The sequence below is a fragment of the Musca autumnalis genome, unplaced genomic scaffold, assembly GCF_047663935.1.
Source record: "Musca autumnalis isolate F117 unplaced genomic scaffold, ASM4766393v1 scaffold_1, whole genome shotgun sequence".
In the NCBI taxonomy this organism is placed as follows: domain Eukaryota; kingdom Metazoa; phylum Arthropoda; class Insecta; order Diptera; family Muscidae; genus Musca; species Musca autumnalis.
In genome coordinates, this window is record NW_027411644.1 from 61,596,505 (window position 1) to 61,613,291 (window position 16,787).

The 16,787-nt window shown below is 40.9% G+C and overlaps 1 protein-coding gene across 10 annotated transcripts in view; it reads right to left on the reverse strand.

The window, feature by feature from the left end:
• The window catches only part of gpp (DOT1 like histone lysine methyltransferase grappa), a 215,274-nt gene that overhangs the window by 113,220 nt on the left and 85,267 nt on the right, over nt 1-16,787 (reverse strand). The gene's annotated exons all lie outside the window — the stretch shown is intronic.

Genomic DNA, 16,787 nt, shown 5'->3' on the forward strand with positions numbered 1-16,787 from the left:
CACCATGGACGAAATCAGACCTCTATTCACCATAGAAGATCTTGGACGGTCTCAAAATCACCATAGAAGATCTTAGATGTTCTTCATCATAGAAGACATAAGACGGTCTTCTATTCACCATAGACCTCCGACGATCTTCTATTCACCAAAGAAGACCTCAGACGGTCTCCTATTCACCATAGAGGAACTCAGACGGTCTTCCATTCACAATATAAGACCTCAAACGGCCCAACGGACCCTCAGAGGTCCTCTATTCATCACAGCAGACCTCAGACGGTCTTCTATTTACCATCGAATACCTCAGAGTGGGCGTTCTTCTATTAAACATAGAAGACCTCAGACGATCCTCTATTCGCTATAGAAGACCTCAGACGGTTCTTTATTCACTATAGAAGACCTCAGACGGTCTTTGATTCGGCATTGAAGACCTCCAACGTCCTTCTAGGCACCATAGAAGACCTCAGAGGGTCTTCTATTCGCCATAGAAGACCTAAGACGGTCTGCTATTCACCTTAGAAGACCTCCGACGATCTTCTATTCACAATGGAAGTCCTCAGACGGTCTGCTATTCACCTTAGAAGACCTACGACAATCTTCTATTCACCATAGAAGACCTCAGACGGTCTTCTATTCACAATGGAAGTCCTCAGACGGTCTTCTATTCACCATAGAAGATCTCAGACGTCCTTCTATCCACCATAGAAGACCTTGGACGGTCTTATATTCACCATAGAAGCCTTGGACGGTCTTCTGTTCACCATAGAAGACCTTGGACGGTCTTCTATTTACCATAGAAGACCTCAGACGGTCCTCTGTTCACCATAAAAGACATCAGACGGTATTCTATTCACCATAGAAGACCTCAGGCGGTCTTGTATTCACCATAGAATACCCCAGAGTGTCCCTTAGAGATCTTAGACGGTCTTCTCAGACGTTCTTCTATTTACCTCAAACGTTCTTCTATTTACCATAGAAGACCTCAGACAGTCTTCTATTCCCCATAAAAGACCTCAGGCAGTCTCCTATTCACCATAAAAGATCTCATTCTTCTATTCAGTATAGAAGACTTCAGTGGGTCTTATATTCGCCATAGAATACCTAAGACGGTCTGCTATTTACCTTAGAAGACCTCCGACGATCTTCTATTCACCATAGAAGACCTCAGACGGTCTTCTATTCACAATGGAAGTCCTCAGACGGTCTTCTATTCACCATAGAAGTCCTCAGATATTCTAATATTCACCATAGAAGATCCCAGACATTCTACTTTTCACCATAGAAGATCTCAGACGTTGTTCTATCCACCATAGAAGACCTTGAACGATCTTATATTCATCATAGAAAACCTTGGACGGTCTTCTGTTCACCATAGAAGACCTTGGACAGTCTTCAAGTTACCATAGAAAACCTCAGGCAGTCTTCTATTCACCATAAAAGATCTCATTCTTCTATTCAGTATAGAAGACCTCAGTGGGTCCTCTATTCACCATAGAATACATCAGACGGTCTTCTATTCCCCTTAGAATACATCAGACGGTATTTAATTCACCATTAAAGACCTCTGACGTCATTCTAGTCCCCATAGAAGACCTCAGACGGTCCTCTATTCACCTTAGAAGACCTCAGACGGTCTTCTATTCCCCTTAGAATACATCAGACGGAATTTAGTTCAGCATTAAAGACCTCTGACGTCATTCTAGGCCCCATAGAAGACCTCAGACGGTCCTCCATTTACCATAGAAGACCTCAGACGGTCCTCCATTCACCATAGAAGACCTCAGACGGTCTTCTATTCCCCTTAGAAGACCTCAGACGGTCTTTTATTCACAATAGAAGGCCTCATACAGTCTTTTATTCGACTTTGAAATCCCATGACGTTCTTCTATTCGCCATGGAGGAACTCAGACGGTCTTCCATTCACAATATAAAAACTCAGGCGGTCCTCTGTTCACTATAGAAGACCTCAGACGGTCCTCTATTCACCATAGAATACCTCCGACGATCTTCTATTCACAATGGAAGTCCTCAGACGGTCTGCTATTCACCTTAGAAGACCTCCGACAATCTTCTATTCACCATAGAAGACCTCAGACGGTCTTCTATTCAGCATGAATGACCTCAGACGTTCTTCTATTCACCATTTAAAACCTCTGGCGTTCTTCTGTTCACTATAGCAACTTCAGACTGTCTTCTATTCACCACAGTCTGTTCACCACAGAAGACCTTAGACGGTCCTCTATTTGTCACAGAACACCTCGGACGGACCTCAGTGCACCGTAGAAGATCTTAGACCTCAATTCAGTGTAGAAAACATCAAACAGTCTTCAATTCAATGCTGAAGACCTCAGATGGTCCTCTTTTTACAGTAGAAGACATCCACGGCCCTCAATACACCGTAGAAGACCTCAGACGTTCATATATTCACAATAGAAGATTTCATTTGGTCTTCTATTGACCATAAAAGATCTCTGATGGTCTTCTATTCAACATAGTTGACCTTGCACTTTTTTATATTTATCATTGAAGACCTCAGACGGTCATTTATTCATCACAGAAGACCGCAGTCGACCTTGTATTCGTCATAATAGACTTCAGACGGTCTTCTATTTACAATGGAAGACCTCAGTCTTCTATTCACCACAGAAGACCTTAGACGGTTCTTTTATTCACCATAGAAGCCCTCAGATTTCTTCTATCCAGCATAGAAGACCTTAAACGGTTTTCTATCCATCTATCTTCTATTCGCCATAGAAGACCTCAGACGTTCTTATATTCACAGTAAAAGACCGCAGACTGTCTTCCATTCACAATATAAGTCCTCAGACGATCTTCTATTCACCATAAAAATCCCTCAGACGGTCTTCTATTCGCCATAAAAGCCCTCTGACGTTCCTCTATTCGCTATAGAATACCTCTGATGGTCTTCTGTTCACAATAGAAGACTATATGAGGTCTTCCTAATCACCATAGAAGATCGCTGATGGTCTCCTATTCATCATAGAAGAGCTTATACTCATCATAGAAGACCGCAGACGGCCTCCTATTCACCATGGAAGACCTCAGAAGTTCCTCTATTCACGGTAGAAGACCTCAGAAGGTCTTCAGTTCACTGTAGAAGACCTTAGACGGTCTTCAGTTCGCCATATAAGACCTCAAACGTTCCTCTATACCCCACAGAAGACCTCCAACCATCTTCTATTTATCATATATCTCAGACGGTCTTCTATTCGCCATTCATAATAGAAGATCTCTGACAGTCTTCTTCAGGTGGTATTCTATCCCTAAGACAGGCTGTTATTGACCATCAAAAACCTCAGACCTTAGACGGTCTTCTAGGCAACATAGAAGACCTCAAACGGCTCTCTATTGACCACAGAGGGCCTCTCTCCTCTAACGGTATTCTATTCACCATAGAAGTCTAACATTTCAGTTGCTCCTTCTGTTAATGCGTTTTGAAAGTTTGCCTAAATTCAAATCCGCAGATTGTCACTTATTCATCCCGCAATTTCATTACAGCATATGTCTGTCTCATCATTCAAACATTAGGACCGGAAATTATTGAGGTTTATTTTCATTTTCTTATTGTTGTTGTCTTTCAATTCTTTTTGGCAACCATTATTTCAGAGATAAATTCAATCTATCTACATGTCGTGTACACACATACACATAAAGATTCCTTAATGCGAAGGAATAACAAAACAGGAAGAAGAACTCAAAAAAACAATGTCGCCGCAAAGCAATTTCTATCATTCATCTGCGTTCGTTCTTCTGGCATCTATTCCAAGTCGGAGATCTCGGGGATCTGGGATGCTTGAAAGAAAAACAACAAGAAAAAAACAAACCGAAAAATTTTATCCTTTCGAGGATATTATCTGTCTGTCACGCCACAAGTACTTGATGTGGATGGTATATAGAAGAAGAACACGAACCCTATGCGAATATGTGTCTGTATATATCCCTGTTGTCATCTGCTCTCCGTGTATCCTCTTCACTTTCTTGTCCCTAAATTTTGAAATTTCCTAGAAGTTGAAAGCCTGTCTCTTCTCATCTCATCCGTCCTCTTCACCGTTACTCTTTAAAGGACATATTACTTTTTAGTGTGTAATACATTCACAAATCCTAAGGCTATTGGTACGGTGCTGTTCCTGATGCCGCTATTTCCCATATTTTGAAAATTCCTTTCAGTTATTTTTGCGTTTTTTGCAAAAATTCCTTTAAATCTCAAAATGTTCCTCTTCGTGTCTGGTGGCGGGGGTGCAAAGATTGTTGCATTTCTCTCCCTCTCTCGCTCCCCCTGTTTGGTTGGATAGATGAATGGTCCTCTACTCTAATAAAAACAGACACTCAAAGCTGCTGCAGCGGCAGCATCATTCCGTTTAATTTTTTCATCTCATCCAGGAAGGAAATGCTGCTGTCGTGTAAAACCCTCCACCGATCCGTTTACTGCAACTCTGCCGGCTCTGACTGGCATCGGATGAATTTTTGCAAGTTTCTATTCGGGCTTTAATGTTTGTTTATATTGTATTTCGACAAGACTGTCTGTCCAACTCACTGGCTTGGCTGACTGTCGGACTGACTGCTGCCTCCTTTGCCTGGCTATAGGTCTCTGCCTGTCTATCTGCCTGCCTTGTGCCGTTTATGCTGTGCTGGCATTCTTGTTCTCTGGCGGCTATAATCCAAACACAACAACATCAAATATGGAAACTTGACAACATTGCTTTGGAAAATTGTCAACAATATTTTCCTCGAATGAAAGATAACTACGGCAAAACGACACCAACAAAAACTCTAGACAGATGTCTGTTTTGTATTTCTCGACCATTAGCAGCTCCAGTTATGGCTTAAAGTCAATGAAGGAAATAGACAGGAAAAATCTTGTGTAGTTTTTTGAAGGCTTTAAAGTCATCGTTATGCAGGACTTTAGATAATCTCAGAGGTCTTCTATGGGGAAAAGAAGACCGTCAGAGGTCTTCTATGGGGAATAGATGAACGTCAGAGATCCTTTTTGGTGAAAAGAAAATCGTCTGAGGTCTTTTATTGCCGCCCGAGGTCATTTATGATGAACGCAAGACCGTTATATGGTCACTAGAATGCCGCCCGAGGTCTTTTATTGTGAACAGAAGACCGTCAGAGGTGAATAGAAGACCGCAAGAGCTCTTCTATGGTGAACAAAGGTCGACAGAGGTCTTCTGTGGTGAATAGCCGGCCGTCAGAGGTCTTCTATGGTGAATGGAAGAGCATCGGAGGACTTCTATGGTGAATAGAAGGCCGCTGGAGGTCTTCTATGGTGAATAAAAGACCGTCAAAGGTCTTTTATTGTGAATTGAAGACTGTCAAAGGCTTTCTATGGTGAATAAAAAACGGTTAGAGGCCATCTATAAACCGTCTGAGGTCTTCTATGGTGAATAGAAGACGGTCTAAGGTCTTCCATGTTGACGTCTTCTATGTTAGGGAGTAAGGCCGTTAGAGATCTTCTACAGTGAATAGAAGACCGTCTGAGGTCCTCCATAGTTTATAGAAGACAGTCTGTTGTTGTTGTTGTAGCAGCTAGAAACCTACGTATTAGCATAGGTTTTTTGCTGGGTTGGCAGCCGCTGGCCGAAACACAATGGTTTCGGGTCAATCCGGTACGAAAGAACCCGCTGCTGGTGACTAGAAGACGGTCTGAGGTAATTTAGGGGGGTCTTCTATGGTGAATAGAAGACAGACAGTGTGGTATTCTATGGTGAATAGGAGACCATCTGAGATCTTCTGTGGTGAAAAGAAGACCGTCTGAGGTCATCCATGGTGAATAGATAACTGTCAGAGGCCCTCTATGGTGGATAGCTGAAAATATGAAGTATTATATGGTGAAAATAAGAGAGACAAAGGTCTTCTATTGTGAAAAGAAGACCGTCAGAGGTCTTTTATGGTGAATAAAAGACTGTCAGTGTTCTTTTATGGGGAATAAAAGACTGTCAGTGTTCTTTTATGGGGAAGAGAAGACAGTCAGAGGTCTTCTATGTTAAATAGAAGACCGTCAGAGGTATTGTATGGTGAATAGAAGACCGTTAGAGGTTTTCTATGGTGAATAGAAAACCATATAAGGTCTTTTATGGTGAATAGAAAATCCTCAAATGCCTTTTACGGAGAATAAAAGAGGCGAGAGGTCTTCTGTGGTGAATAGAAGGCTGGTCTTCTATTCTCTAGAAAATCCCTACTAAGGTCTTCTTATCTATAACAGATCCATATGGAGGCTTTCTATTCTATAGACCACTACGGAGGCCCTCTATTCTATGGAAGACCCCTACCGAAGTCTTCTATTCTATAGAAGACCCCTACCGAGATCTTCTAATCTATAGAAGAGGTCTTCTATTCTATAGAAAACCCCTAGTGAGGTCTTCTATTCTATAGAAGACCCCTTCCGAGGTCTTCCATTCTATAGAAGACCCCTACCGAGGTCTTCTATTCTATAGAAGACCCCTAGCGAGGTCTTCTATGCTATAGAAGACCCCTACCGAAGTCTTCTATTCTACCGAGGTCTTCTATTCTATAGAAGACCCCTACCGAGGTCTTCTATTCTATAGAAGACCCCTACCGAGGTCTTCTATTCTATAGAAGACCCCTACCGAGGTCTTCTATTCTATAGAAGACACCTACCGAGCTCTTCTCTTCCATAGAAGACCCCTACCGAGGTCTTCTATTCTATAGAAGACCCCTACCGAGGTCTTCTATTCTATAGATGACTACTACCGAGGTCTTCTATACTATAGAAGGCCCCTACCGAGCTCTTCTATTCTCTAGAAGACCCCTACCAAGGTCTTCTATTCTATAGAAGACCCTACCGAGGTCTTATATTCCATAGAAGACCCCTACCGAGGTCTTATATTGTATAGAAGAACCCTACAGAGGTCTTCTATTCTATAGAAGACCCCTACAGAGGTCTTCTATTCTATAGAAGACCCCTACAGAAGTCTTATATTCTATAGAAGACTCCTACCGAGGTCTTATATTCCATAAAAAACCCCTACAGAGGTCTTCTATTCTATAGAAGACCCCTACAGAGGTCTTCTATTCTATAGAAGACCCCTACAGAGGACTTCTATTCTATAGAAGACTCCTACCGAGGTCTTATATTCCATAAAAGACCCCTACAGAGGTCTTCTATTCTATAGAAGACCCCTACAGAGGTCTTCTATTCTATAGAAGACCCCTACCAAGGTCTTCTATTCTATAGAAGACCCCTACCGATATTTTCTATTCTATGGAAGACCCCTACCGAGGTCTTCTATTCAATAGAAGACCCCTACCGAGGTCTTCTATTCTATAGAAGACCCCTACCGAGTTCTTCTTTGCTATGGAAGACCCCTACCGAGGTCATCTATTCTATAGAAGACCCCTGCGGAGGTCTTCTATTCTATAGAAGACCCCTGCGGAGGTCTTCTTTTCTATAGAAGACCCCTACCGAGGTCTTCTATTCTAAAGAAGACCCCTACCGAAGTCTTCCATACTATAGATGACTACTACCGAGATCTTCTATACTATAAAAGACCCCTACTGAGGTCCTCCATTCTATAGAAGACCCCTACCGAGGTCTTCTATACTATAAAAGACCCCTACCGAGATCTTCTATACTATAGATGACTACTACCGAGGTCTTTTATAGTATAAAAGACCCCTACCGAGTTCTTCTATACTATAGATGACTACTACCGAGATCTTCTATACTATAAAAGACACCTACTGAGCTCTTCTATACTATAAAAGACACCTACTGAGCTCTTCTATTCTATAGAAGACCCCTACCGAGGTCTTCTATTCTATACAATACCCCTACAGAGGTCTTCTATTCAATAGAAGACCCCTATCGAGGTCTTCTATACTATAGAAGAACCCTATCGAGGTCTTCTATACTATAGAAGACCCCTTCCGAGGTATTTTATTCTATAGAAGACCCCTTGTGAGGTATATTTTGTTGTTTGAAGAACAAAAATTGACTCATATTTTCCTGTTTCCGTTTTTATTTCTTTCTTATTCCAAATTTTTGTTGTCTATTACAAATTTAATATTGACCGTAGCAAATGATCAAAAACTTTAATTTCCAGTTTATTATGAAATTCTCAAAATAGCCAGTTGGCAATTAAGGTAAACAAATATAACAACAATATTAGAAAAAAATCCCACAAAAACTATTTAAAAAAAAAAAAAACATGAAATAGTTTTTAAACCAAAACTATGAAACTAATGGCCAACTACTACTGGCGATCAGACCAACTGGTTTCACTTGCTTGGTTACATTGAAAGATATTTGTGAACTTACGCACACCAATAAACAAAAACAACAACACCAACAACAAAACAATTCTAACAAATATTTTAAGGCAAAATCTCATCATGGAGGTTGGTTTGAAAAGGTTTTAGCCACAAATTGTATTTGTTGCAAAAATCGCCAAAAATAAAATTTAAACGCTAAAATGTTAACATTGTTGGCAAAACCCTAAACAGCTGATTGGGTGTCACTGATAGCAAAGGAGATTGACATATTTGCATTTAAAGTTGAGTTAATTTTCTTCTTTTTGCTGTTAACTATCCTCGTAAAAACGTTAATAAAACAGAGGAAGCAATGCAAAGAAAACAAAAATAGAAACTAAAACACAAAGCAAGAATAGTAAAACAAAACAACAGAAACTAAATCAAAACACGTTTCTGTAAAGCAAAAACAAAAACATGGGCAGCCAAACAAGATTTTTTTTTGTGGCGGAATTAAAAATGGAAAAGATTTCAAATAGCAAAGCAAAGAAGAAGAAGAGGAGAAGAACAACAAACAAAAACAAAACCCCCCAAAGAAAGAACCTAACCAGTCAGTCGCCGCCACCAACTAGCAGCCAGTTTGTCGGGTGTATTTGCCCGTTCGATGGTTGCTTGGGTCCGCTATGAAAGAATTCAATTGTAGATTTTTTCTGTTTTGTTTTCATTTTACAATCGAGTTTGTTTGTTGTTTTCTTTTTTGCCAAAAAAAGAGAGAGATATAAAGGAAAACAAGCAATAATTTAATTCAAAAACTAGTTTGCCATCCATCCAAATAGCAGAAAACTAGTTTTATTGGTTTCGATTATTAGAGGTTTGTTTGAATGTGGCGGCGTTTTGTTCTTCCTTTACAATTACTGCTCATTAGATGAGATGAGGAGGAAAGGGGGACCTCGAAGATTTTGTAATAGAGACACATTTGAAAAACAAAAAATGCCAAGAATTGTAATTAAAAGTTTCAATTTTTTTCGTTAAAATGGAGAATAACAACATTTACCGGCTGACAGGTGTTCTCTAACTTGGCATTAAGCAGCAGACGAGGTTGATGTCACAGTGACAGGTATTTTAATTAAGTTAAGGTAGGTATGTACCTATTAAATGGCTTAACGTTAGAATGTGGACAATAAGACCAAATGGAGCGCGGTCCTTCTTCTATGGTGAATAAAAAGAGGTCTTCTACGATTAATACAAGACAATCTGAGGTTCGCCATGGCGAACAGAAGACCGTCTGAGGTCTGTTATGGTGAACAGAAGACTGTCTGAGGTCTTCTATGGTAAATAGAAGACAGTTTGAGGACTTCAAGGACGAATAGAAGACCATCTAAGGTCTGCAATGATGAACAGAAGATTGTCTGAGGTCTTCTATGGTGAATAAAAGACTCTCTGATGTGTTCTATAGGTAATAGAAGACTGTCTGAGGTCTTCGATGGTGAATAAAAGTTTACCTGAGGCCTTTTATGGTGAAAAGGATACTGTCTGAGGTGTTGTATTGGGAATAAAATAAGGTCTAAGGTCTTCTATGGTAAATAGAGGACTTCAAGGGCGAATAGAAGACCGTCTGAAGTCTTTTATGGTGAATAAAAGTCTGTCTGAGGTCTTCTATGGTGAATAGAAGACAATCTGAAATCTGCCATGGTGAACAAAAGACAATATGAGGTCAGCTATGGTGAACAGAAGACTGCCTGAGGTCTTCTATGGTGAATAAAAGACTGTCTGATGTGTTCTATGGTGAATAAAAGTTTATCTGAGGCCTTTTATGGTGAAAAGGATACTATCTGAGGTTTCGTATTGGGAATAAAATAAGGTCTAAGGTCTTCTATGGTAAATAGAAGATATTCTGAGGACTTCAAGGACGAATAGAAGGCCGTCTGAAGTCTTCTGTGGTGAATAAAAGACTGTCTGAGGTCTTTTTGGTGAATAGAAGACAATCTGAGGTCTGCTATGGTGAATAGAAGACTCCTGAGGTCTTCTATGGTGAATAAAAGACTGTCTGATGTGTTATATGGTTAATAGAATACTGTCTGAGGTCTTCTATGGTGAATAGGATACTGTCTGAGGTATTATATTGGAAATAAAATAAGGTCTGAGGTATTCTATAGTGATTAGAAGACAGTCTGAGGACTTCAAAGGTGAATAGAATACAAGCCGAAGTCTGCTATGATCTCTCTGTGAACAGAAGATTGCCTGAGGTGTTCTATGGTTAATAGAACATTGTCTGAGGTGTTCTATGGTTAATGGAAGACTCTCTGAGGTCTTCTATGGTGAACAGGAGTTTATCTGAGCCCTTCTATGGTGAATAAAATGCCGCCTAAGGTCTTCTATGGTGAATAAAAGACTGTCTGCGGTCTTCTATGGTATACAGAAGACATTCTGAGGACATCAAGGACGAATAGAAGACCATCTGAGGTCTGCAATGGTGAATAGAAGATTGTCTGAGGTCTTCTATGTTGTATAGAATACTGTCTGAGGTCTTATATGCTGAATAGAAATCTGTCTGAGGTCTTCTATGCTCAATAGAAGTCTGTCTGAGGGAATAAAATAAGGTGTAAGGTCTTCTATGGCGAATAGAAGACAGTCCAAGGACTTCAAAGGCGAAAAGAATACAATCTGAGGTATGCTTTGGTGAACAGAAGACTGCCTGAGGTGTTCTATGGTTAATAGAAGATTGTCAGAGGTTTCATATGATGTATAGAATGAACAAAAGACTATCTGAGGTCTTCTTCGGTGAATTGAATAATAAAATGTCGTCTAAGGTCTTCTATAATGAATAGAAGACCATCAGATGTCTTCTATGGTGAATAAAAGTCTGTCTGAGGTCTTCTTTGGTGAATAGAAGAAAATCTGAGGTCTAACATGGTGAACAGAATACTGTCTGAGGTCTTCTATGTAGTATATAATACTGTCTGAGGTGCTCTATGGTTAATAGAAGGCTGTCTGAGATCTTCTATTTTCAATAGAAGTCTGTCTGAAGTCTTCTATGGTGAACAGGAGTTTATCTGAGGCTTTCTATGGTGAATAGGAGACTGTCTGAGGTCTTCTATTGTGAAAAATACCGTCTGAGGTCTTCCATGGTGAATAGAAGACTGCCTGATGTCTTCTATGGTGAATAGAATTCTATTTGGGGTATTCTATGATGAATAGAAGACCATCAGAGGTCTTCCATGGTGAATAGAAGACTTTCTGAGGCCTTCTAAGGTAAATATAAGACTGTCAGATACATTTTTTGGTGAATAAAAGACAATCTGAGGTCTAATACGGTGAATAGAAGACCGTCTGAATCCGTCTAAAATCCGAAGGTATCGTTATATGGAGTCTATGCCAAAGCATGGACTTATGTCCACAATTTTTGACCACTGGGAACTTCAAATGTCAAATTACAGATAGTTCGGACAAAAAATTCCACTAATCCTCAAAATAACTAAAATCCGGTCTAAGGTCTTCTATAATGAATAGACGACCATTACAGGTCTTCTATGGTGAATAAAAGTCTGTCTGATGTCTTCTTTGGTGAATAGAAGAAAATCTGAGGTCTAACATGGTGAACAGAAGACTGTCTGAGGTCTGCTATGGTGAACAGAGGACTGTCTGAGGTCTTCTATGTAGTATAGAATACTGTCTGATGTGCTCTATGGTTAATAGAAGGCTGTCTGAGGTCTTCTATTTTCAATAGAAGTCTGTCTGAGGTCTTCTATGGTGAATATGAGTTTATCTGAGGCCTTCTATGGTTAATAGGAGACTGTCTGAGGACTTCTAGTGTAAAAAAAATACCGTCTGAGATCTTCCATGGTGAATAGAAGACTGCCTGATGTGTTCTATGGTGAATAGAATTCTCATAAAATCACGAGGTAACCTTATAAGGGAGCAATACCATAATATGCACCTATGTTGACAATTATTGGTAGAAAAGTTTTGTGGCCACTGGGAACCTCGAATGCCAGATTACACCTAGTTTGGACAAAAAATATACCTAAAAATAGCTAGAATTCGAAGGTACATGGCTAGATCGGCTCAGAATTTTATCCTGATCCAGAATACATACGCTTTATGGGGTTTCAAATGATTATTTCGATGAGTTACAAACAGAAAAATGAGACTCGTAGACTGAGTGAGTAGGGTTTCCCACTGAGTAACGGGCAGGATGAGATACCTACTACAATCATCTCATTTCAATGATTCAGATAGCTGCCATCAACAGCTGTCCATGGGAGCACAAACCAAGGCAATAACAGTTTAACTATCTTGGGGGATAATGGGTCCACCTTTACAGGTGGGACACCCAGATGAATGAGAGTCTATGGAGAAGATAAGGCGAGGAAAGATAGGGACTCCAACAAGAGGGAACTACAAAAATGTAGGAAGTTTGTTGATAGAAACCCGAGCAACGTCACACAAGCGGAAGCAAACCCCCCTAAACCCCTGGATAGATAAAGGTATTTTTCAGATAAGATGATCTTCTAAAGGTCTTCTATAGGTGGGAGGTCTTCTATCTATAGAAGGTATTCCACACACAGAAGATCTCCTAAAGATGTGTGGCTACGTAAAGGTCTTCTATGGGTGCCACCGTGGTGCAATGGTATGCACACCCGCCTTGCACGCTAAAGGTCGTGGGTTCGATTCCCCGGCCAGTCAACATCAAACACTTTTCAACGGTGGCAAAATACCCCTCAGTAATGTTGGCGACATTTTCTGAGTATTTCAGCCTTGTACAACTTCTCTACAAGTGGTGTCTTAGACACGCCGTTCGGACTCGGCGATAAACAGTAGGTCCCATATCATTGAGCTAATATGAATCGGGGTGCACTCATTGATATGAGAGAAGTCTCCCCTGTCCCGCCTGGGATGTTTGTGGAACAATTATTATAAAAATTATTATTATGAATGGAAGACCGCTAAAGGTCTTCAGTAGATAAGAAACCTGCTTAAATACTTAAGGGGATAGAATACCTCTAAAATGTATTCTACAGGAAGAAGGCTTCTTGAAGGCATTTTTAGAGAAAAGACCTTTTGGCGACCTCCTAAAGGTCTTCAATAGATAGAAGACCTCCTAAAGGCCTTCTGGGGATAGAAAACCGTCTAATAACAACTTGTCCTTTTTTAAATTTCAAAAAAAAAAAAAACGATACAAACAATTTTCTTCCTCCAATTCGTCATTTCTTCTTCATTCGCCATGTCTTCAAGAAAATATACCTTCCACTTCCTTCAAACAATGGAAGTGTCTTACGCCATATAAATACATTACCTCCGTGAAAACATGTGCCTAAATTCTCACACAGATTGCTTGACGCCCCAACCGGCACTTGCCTTTATTGTTGTTGTTGGTTTTTTAAATTTGCATAAAATCGTTTCACCAATAATTTGTTCACCTCAATTTATAATTCATTTTCAATGAATTAGTTGTTATTGTTTTGTTTTTCTTTTTTTTTGCAATTGATTGCAGGCAGCAAAACAAGGTAGTATTAAATGGTGGAAACGCGGTGTGTGGGTCGTGGGCTTTTACGGTTTATTCATTCATTAAATTCATTGCGGTTGACCAGTTTGTGTTGCATAAATTTCAATTTAATTTTGGATAAAATTTATTCGGTTTGTTTTGTGAGGAAAATTTTGCGGCAGAAAAATAGTTCCCTGCTGCGCACCACCTGACATATGGAAGTATCCGGGTTGGGGATCATCAAATAGGGTTAAGTTCTAAATTTTACAAATGTTTCTAAATTTTACAAATGTAATACATTTAATATCGGGTGCCACCGTGATGCAATGGTATGCACACCCGCCTTGCACGTTGAAGGTCGTGGGTTCGATTTCCCGGCCAGACAACATCAAAACTTTTCAACGGTGGAAAAATATCGCTCAGTAATGTTTTCGACATTTCCTGAGTATTTCAGCCATTTAAAACTTCTCTAAGAGTGGTGTCTTAAGACACGCCGTTCGGACTCGGCGATAAACAGTAGGTCCCATATCATTGAGCTAATGTGAATCGGGGTACACTTGCTGATATGAGAGAAGTCTCCCTTCTCCCTTCTGGGATGTTGGTGGAACAATTATAGAGCTTCTATCTGTATAGGACCTTTAGGCGATCATTTATCTTCAGAGGACCTATACGAGATTATTTATTTGTAGAGGACCTTTAATAGGTTTTCCGATTGTAGAAGACCTCTGGTAGGTCTTCTGTCTATAGAATATCTTTAAGTGGTATTCTAAGACCCTTTCCAAGGAAAAGGGTGCTTTTTTGGACGCTTTCCAGGAGAAAGGTTGCTTCTTAAGACCCTTTCTAGGGGAAAGGGTGCTTCTTAAAAACCTTTCCAGGGGAAAAGATGCTTCTTAAAAACCTTTCCAGGGGAAAGGATGCTTCTTAAGAACCTTTCCAGGGGAAAGGGTGCTTCTAAATACCCTTTCCTGAAGAAAGAGTCCTTCTTAAGACTTTGCTTCCTAAGACCCTTTCCAAGGGAAATGGTGCTTCTTAAAACCCCTTCCAAGGGAAAGGGTGCTTCTTGAGATCCTTCCAGGGGAAAGGGTGAAAGACCCTTTCCTGAATAAAGGGTGCTTCTTAAGACCCTTTCCTGAAGAAAGGGTGCTTCTTAAGACCCTTTCCTGAAGAAAGGGTGCTTCTTAAGACCCTTTTCTCAAGAAAGGGTGCTTCTTAAGACCCTTTCCTCAAGAAAGGGTGCTTCTTAAGACCCTTTCCTCAAGAAAGGGTGCTTCTTAAGACCCTTTCCTCAAGAAAGGGTGCTTCTTAAGATCCTTTCCTCAAGAAAGGGTGCTTCTTAAGACCCTTTCCTCAAGCAAGGGTGCTTCTTAAGACCCTTTCCTCAAGAAAGGGTGCTTCTTAAGACCCTTTCCTCAAGAAAGGGTGCTTCTTAAGACCCTTTCCTCAAGAAAGGGTGCTTCTTAAGACCCTTTCCAAAGGAAAGGGTGCTTGTTAAGACCCTTTCCAAAGGAAAGGGTGCTTGTTAAAACCCTTTCCAAAAGAAAGGGTGCTTGTTAAAACCCTTTCCAAAAGAAAGGGTGCTTTTTAAGACCCTTTCCAAGGGAAAGGGTGCTTGTTAAGACCCTTTCCAAGGGAAAGGGTGCTTGTTAAGACCCTTTCCAAGGGAAAGGGTGCTTGTTAAGACCCTTTCCAAGGGAAAGGGTGCTTGTTAAGACCCTTTCCAAGGGAAAGGGTGCTTGTTAAGACCCTTTCCAAGGGAAAGGGTGCTTGTAAAGACCCTTTCCAAAGGAATTTCCAAAGGAAAGGGTGCTTGTTAAGACCCTTTCCAAGGGTGCTTGTTAAGACCCTTTCCAAGGGAAAGGGGTGCTTCTTAAGACCCTTTCCAAGGGAAAGGGTGCTTGTTAAGACCCTTTCCAAGGGAAAGGGTGCTTGTTAAGACCCTTTCCAAGGGTGCTTGTTAAGACCCTTTCCAAAGGAAAGGGTGCTTGTTAAGACCCTTTCCAAGGGTGCTTGTTAAGACCCTTTCCAAAGGAAAGGGTGCTTGTTAAGACCCTTTCCAAGGGTGCTTGTTAAGACCCTTTCCAAGGGTGCTTGTTAAGACCCTTTCCAAGGGAAAGGGTGGTTGTTAAGACCCTTTCCAAGGAAAAGGGTGCTTGTTAAGACCCTTTCCAAGGGAAAGGGTGCTTGTTAAGATCCTTTCCAAGGAAAAGGGTGCTTGTTAAGACCCTTTCCAAGGGAAAGGGTGCTTGTTGAGACCCTTTCCAAGGGAAAGGGTGCTTGTTGAGACCCTTTCCAAGGGAAAGGGTGCTTGTTGAGACCCTTTCCAAGGGATAGGGTGCTTGTTGAGACCCTTTCCAAGGGATAGGGTGTTTGTTGAGACCCTTTCCAAGGGATAGGGTGCTTGTTGAGACCCTTTCCAAGGGATAGGGTGCTTGTTGAGACCCTTTCCAAGGGAAAGGGTGCTTGTTGAGACCCTTTCCAAGGGAAAGGGTGCTTGTTGAGACCCTTTCCAAGGGAAAGGGTGCTTGTTGAGACCCTTTCCAAGGGAAAGGGTGCTTGTTGAGACCCTTTCCAAGGGAAAGACCTTTTTTGAAGAAATGGTGCTTCTTAAGACCCTTTTCTGAAGAAAGGGTGATTCTTAAGACCCTTTCCTGGAGAAAGGGTGCTTCTTAAGAACCTTTTCTGAAGACATGGTGCTTCTGAAGACCCTTTCCTGAAGAAAGGGTACTTCTTAAGATCCTTTCCTGGGGAAAGGTTGCTTCTGAAGACTTTTTCCTAAAGTTAGGGTGCTTCTTAAGACCCTTTCCTGAAGAAAGGGTGCTTCTTAAGACGCTTTCCTGAAGAAAGGGTGCTTCTTAAGACCCTTTCCTGAAGAAAGGGTGCTTCTTAAGACCCTTTCCTGAAGAAAGGGTGCTTCTTAAGATCCTTTCCTGAAGAAAGGGTGCTTCTTAAGACCCTTTCCTGAAGAAAGGGTGCTTCTTAAGACCCTTTCCTGAAGAAAGGGTGCTTCTTAAGACCCTTTCCTGAAGAAAGGGTGCTTCTTAAGACCCTTTCCTGAAGAAAGGGTGCTTCTTAA